The 6,198-nt window shown below is 33.5% G+C and overlaps 2 long non-coding RNA genes across 2 annotated transcripts; both read left to right on the forward strand.

The window, feature by feature from the left end:
- Positions 1–1,993: 1,993 nt before the first annotated feature.
- Positions 1,994–4,001, forward strand: LOC124169350. The gene is made up of 3 exons (XR_006867102.1): positions 1,994–2,026; positions 3,252–3,484; positions 3,915–4,001. It is a non-coding gene; the product is annotated as an uncharacterized LOC124169350 (long non-coding RNA).
- Positions 4,002–4,190: 189 nt separating this feature from the next.
- Positions 4,191–4,882, forward strand: LOC124169474. The gene is made up of 2 exons (XR_006867140.1): positions 4,191–4,281; positions 4,431–4,882. It is a non-coding gene; the product is annotated as an uncharacterized LOC124169474 (long non-coding RNA).
- The last annotated feature ends 1,316 nt before the right edge of the window (positions 4,883–6,198 follow it).

Here is a 6,198-nt window from a genome sequence, read left to right on the forward strand (position 1 = left end):
TTTTCGCACTGTATTTACTTAGTCATAAGTGTTTTGGAGTTCAGAGATTAAGTGAATTCATTGGTCTTATCTATATGGACAGTTCATTTTGTGCCAAAGCATGACATTTGTTTCCATGTTATAACTTATGTATGTTTAATAATTTTGTCTTTTAAAGCCATGCATGTTGTATTTGTTCACAGAGAAGTGCCATTTTTGTTAATTTTATAAGCTGAAATTTATATGATGCATCAAAAGATTGTTTTAACTGGTTCTTGTCAATATTCAACTGTAACCAAGTGGTAATCATTCTTAACTATTGTTTGCTACAATTTTTCATTAAGGTCACTTTACAAGGTTGAATTTATTCATTGATACGGAAATGCAAACCCAGAAATTTTATCATCTCAGATTTATTAGTAGGCATAGTTGGAAGCTTGGGTATATACATTTTACCTATAAACAATGCCATTGTTGATGTGATTCTTCAAACCATTGCAATCTCAAAGCATGAGTTGTTATGATCTTCCTTGGAAATCATTTTTCTGAACTTTCAGGGTATGACCTGTTCCATTCGAACTCTTGGATTCACTAAATTTAAATTGATCCAATTCCTAAGAGGTAACATTAATTTTGAAAGTCAATTTGCTTGAATGCAATAACTCAAATCATGTAAAAAGGCCTTACAAATGACAAAATAAGAAAGATTAAATAGTTTTTAATGCAATTTTGTTTCTTTTTATTTAATCAGTAGTCATTAGTTAAAGCATTAATCATTCGAATGAAGGAATCTATTTGGTGTATATTCTTGTAACAATATGCAAAAAATGGTATTAATATCCGGAAGGGGACGTCCTATGGATATCGGATTTTGGGACATGCGGATGGGCCACGGATATCCGAAGGAAATCCGGCGATATCCGTCGGACATCCGTCGGATATCCATAAGTCCCAAAATCCGATATCCATAGGACGTCCGCTGCCGGATATTAATACAATTTTTTGCATATTGTTGCAAGAATATCGAATTTGGGACATGAAGACTCCTTCCACCTTGATAGGGTTGTCTATCATGTGCAGGATCCTTTTTGGTGTATATTCTTGCAACAATATGCAAAAAATTGTATTAATATCCGGCAGCGGACGTCCTATGGATATCGGATTTTGGGACATATGGATATCCGACGGATGTCCGACGGATATCGCCGGATTTCCTTCGGATATCCGTGGCCCATCCGCAACGTCCGCCTTGGATATCCGACGGACATCCGTCGGATGTCAATGTGTTGTTAGGGGTTATAATCAACAAAAAGGCTCAGCCAACTCTTCTCAACCATACAACATGCGGAAATTGTTACATTTTTAAAAGTTGCTAGCTTTATTTAAACTTTACATTTTCTCATGAACAATGTAGATTAATAAGTTATTAATTTGCTGTTTTGTAACCCGTAAGGTATGTAGAAATCGTTAATGCTGGTAAATGTTATTAGCATTGTTGCTAACTTTGTTTAAACTTAGTTAATTGTTATAAACAATAGTAAACTTCAAAATAGCATTCATTTGTTGTTCTGAAACTATAGAAGGGGTGAAAATGTAAAAAAATAATTTCTCGCATAAAATCTCGCAAGTGAGCACGCTTCTTATTCCCGCCGATTATATTCAAGTAATCGATTATGCAAAATAATCGGATGTCCATAATCGATTCAATAATCGCAATAATCGAAAGCAAATAATCGATTATTACGTACAATCGATTTCTTTGCCCATCTTTTGTTACCGTTATTTTGTGATGGCGAATTTAGCTGTGATGAAAAATATTGATTAGTAGCAAATATACGTTGAAGTATGCTATGGAAGAAGAAAATAATCCGTGCTTCGTAGTGAATACTGACAAAAAGGGATTGAAAGAATACTGTTTCATGCACAATTGAATCAACGCCTGAATAAGTTTTTGAATTCCCGGAAACAGTGGCTTTTAGCGTCACGAAGAGATTTAAGAAGTTGCCATTGTCAGCATCAACCCATCTCTGCTGTGCTGCATGTTAATGTAAGTAAATGGAACATTTTTTTTCCATTCGATACTTATGTATGATTAATGAACCGCCAATTACTATCCATTAATTATTTAAGATTACTCATTATTTTATTCTCAGGGTAATTACAATTTAGCATGGTCTTTACTTTCGCTGGCATAGTGAAAAGAATCCATTCAGACGGTTAAAGTTGAAATATCAGGGTTCTCGCAGTAGAATCCACTTTGTTAACAGTTCTTTATGACATTAGTCTCAACCTCAATTAACTCATTTATGAATGATTTATCTTGAAAATGAGTAACTATTTGGAATATGTCGAGGAATAATAGCAATTAATAAGCTGTTCTAAACATAGCCATCAGTTGAACTCTCTCCGATCGTTATAATTTAGGCATTGATTTGTGCTTTAGTACATTTTAACAGACAATCCACTTGGCGTATTGTGTAGTTTTATGGGGAAACACAAGTGCTGCTGCTAGAGCATTCTCTATGCAAAAAAGAGCCTTGAAAGTTATGGCAAATGTGTCCATCAGGTCTCCTGGAAAGCCATTATTTCTAAAATATAACATAATGACACTACCAAGTATGTACATTTTTTACTGTGCATTATTTGTAAAAAAGAACCCTACCTTATTTTTACCAAACTCCTCGGTTCATGCCTATCTGACCCGTGGGAGTGAAAATATACATATTTTACAACAATTATGTGCCAAAAGAGGTCCACATCACTCTGCCTCGCTTATTTTTAACAAATTGCCTACGAGTATAAAACATATTTCAAATATTAATGTTTTTAAGACAGAATTTAAAAAAAATTTTACAGCCTAAGGGTTATTATAATGTAAATGAATTCTTGTCTGATAGTGTATGACAACATGTATGTTTTGATGTTCTATGTCACATGTTCTATGTCTCCCTGACAATGTTCTAGGTCACATGTTTGACCCATGGAACAATAAAGATATTATTATTATTACATATTGCACTCAAGGGCATAAGTAACACGTTTCTAAGTTGTTTCTGTACAATAAGATTGCAATCCTTAAAATTTTTGTTATGTAATCAATTACTCGTGTTTGTTGATAGAAAAATTAGTGGTATATTAAAATCTATGGTTATCACCTGTTTGATAAGCATGTAGGCAGGATTTATGATGATTAAGTACCAAGTCTGCTAAGGAAGTATAATGTAAGCAAATCAATTGGTATTAGTGTATTTATAACAATTTTATATTTACAGGCTGCAGTAAATTAAAACAACATAATAGCCAGTGCCTCATGTGGATGGGAGGAATGGCACCTGGGTTTTCTCACTTGGAGAGGAAAGTAGGTGCTTTATTGGCTTGTGACCCAAAGCAAAAGGGTGCTGCTGTGGAGGAGATGAAATTCAGCCAATTGCCATTGACATCAGATGAGGATTTCATCAAACTCTGCCGTAGGATAAGTGAAGATCCCTCATTTGAGCCAAAGGTGGTAAGTGAATAATGATAATTTGTGTGCTGCCATCCTGATTCAAATAATGTATGATTTTTTAAATGAAAGAACAATTAAGTTTTTGTAAGAAAGTTTCATAAGAGTTTCATTTGTAAGAAAGTTTCAGAAGTATATCTTGAGCTCGCCAGACATTCGTAGGTGCTTGGAATTCCAACTGCTATAAAAATACTCAAGTACAACATAATTTTGAAGTGGGTATGGATTAATGTCCAATGAAATATTAAAAAATTATGGTATGATTGGATTTTTGTTATTTCATATGCACTTGTGCACACATACTACATGTGCATACTAACCATGACAACTGTGTTAATTTCATTGGTGAATTTTTCTTCTGGCTGAAACATGATTTTTATTATTCTTGTATTAGCTGTTAACTCTTCATTGATTTGGTCTTTTTTATCTCTAGATGCAATGTTTGGTAGCAGTTGAATGAGCACTTCTACAAAATATGTTGCGTCGTCTTAGAATGACAATGTAGCAGAGCTGTAAGCCCTTACAGGCAAACTTCAGAAGAATTCGGTTAAGAAATCATTTTATAGCACTCCAGTGTGTCCTGTTATTTTTTGTGAGTGCATCCAACAAGATATTCTAAGATTATTATAATAATTGATCATTGAAATGAACTTTTAACTTATTACATTAAGTGATATTAACAATGTTTTTTATAATTTTATAGGTGTATGCAGAAGGGTCGACCGTGATGCATCAGATGTGGAGCTGGAAGGGTGTCTGAGTAATTGGCTCAACCAGGCTAAAGTCGGGAAAATAAGATAGTAAGTAGTTGCTTCTCATTTCTCTGCCACACTAATTCGATCATCCCAGACATTTTCTTCATATTTTCCATTCCCTCTTACAATAGGTATACACTATAATGTTCCATGATATATCATTTCACATGGAGTAATTACTATTTTCTCTTCAGGGATTGGCAGGATAAACAGACTGAGGATCAGGCTGATGAAGACAATAATTTTGCTTAATAAGTTCATCAGTAACGATCTATAAGTATGTAACCATGTAAGTTCCATGCGCAACCTTGTACTCCCATAACTAAACAAGAATTCAAAAGAATGAAGTTTTAATTTTACATTCTCACAGCCAATCAGCATACTTGTGAATGTTTTGATGAAATTCGAGCAATATGTTTTTACCTTTTGAAGATTTCTGTATTTTAGTTATTACCATGTGTGGCCTAGGGGGTCATAAATTTTTTAAAGTGTTTCTGTCTTTGATGTTTCCTATTCAGTTTGTAAGTATTTCACTCACTTCATTAATAATGATTAACTATCGATGACTAGATATCTACTTTCGGTATGTCCACCGCTGCCTCAGCATGTACATAATTAATGAGAAAAATAAATTCTTCAGCATTTATTTGTTGCCCATTTTATTAAATAAATTTAGCTCCCAAATTCTGTGCATGTGAAATGACTAACAATTGATAGAGTGGAAAATTTTAAATTTTGTTGTTCTAAATTAATCATTATTTAGGAGAGCATTTTAAAAGCAGAAATTTTAAGTCAGTTTTTCCTCAGCAAGTGTCACTACAGAAATGGTAGGTGTGGAACTAGTTTTCCTAGTATGTAGCAATGTGACACTACACATTTTCAGCAGGTGTGATGTGACAAGTTTGATGCGACAAGTGTGCTGCATGTTTGAAAAAGCATAACAAGGCGGTTTGATTCAAGCTTGCAGGCTTGTCATGACAAGCTTTCTGCAAACTTACAACTATGTCGTGACAAGCTTGCAGCAAGTTTAGCATGCTATCTGGGATCAATGTTAACACACATAAAGAACTCAGAACAATATTTCAATTGCCAGCTCACTGAAGAGTCGATGAACTAATATTGTCCACCAACAAGAAGATAAAGGTATCACCAATTATCAATGGGAACACAAATTAAGAACTCAAAAGAGTAATCTAATTGCCAGCTCACTGAAGAGTCCATCAGCTAACATTGTTCATCACAGGAAGCTAAAGTTCTAAATACAAATGTATACAATTTTATACAGGATTTCCTGTATAAAACTGTACACAATTGTATACAAAATGTGTACATTGTATACAAATTTGGCTTCATACAATTGTATACAGTGTATACAATTTACACATTTTCATACACTGTATACAATTGTATACATTTCATACAATTGTATACGTTTCATACATTTGTATACATTTCATACAATTGTATACATTTCATACAGTTGTATACATTTCATACAATTGTATACATTTCATACAATTGTATACATTTCATACAATTGTATGCATTTCATACAATTGTATACAGTGTATGAAAATGTGTAAATTGTATACACTGTATACAATTGTATGAAGCCAAATTTGTATACAATGTACACATTTTGTATACAATTGTGTACAGGTTTATACAGGAAATCCTGTATGAAATTGTATACAATTGTATACAAAATTTTCACTGAAGTAATAAAGCGAAACGAATTACACACCTTTGTCGTATTGCCGAAAAGATGGGTTGTTGAGAGATCTTTTGCTTGGTTGCAAAAATGTAGGCGATTGTGGAAAAATTGCGAGCGGAAACTCAACACTATATATATATATATGCCTCTTATGACTCTCATGCCTGATGACAAAATCCTTTGACACCAGAGGTTATTCATTCAGTTACTCATATCGTAATCTCTTTTAAATAATGTCGCAAATGTGT

The sequence above is a fragment of the Ischnura elegans genome, chromosome 12, assembly GCF_921293095.1.
Source record: "Ischnura elegans chromosome 12, ioIscEleg1.1, whole genome shotgun sequence".
Lineage (NCBI taxonomy): Eukaryota > Metazoa > Arthropoda > Insecta > Odonata > Coenagrionidae > Ischnura > Ischnura elegans.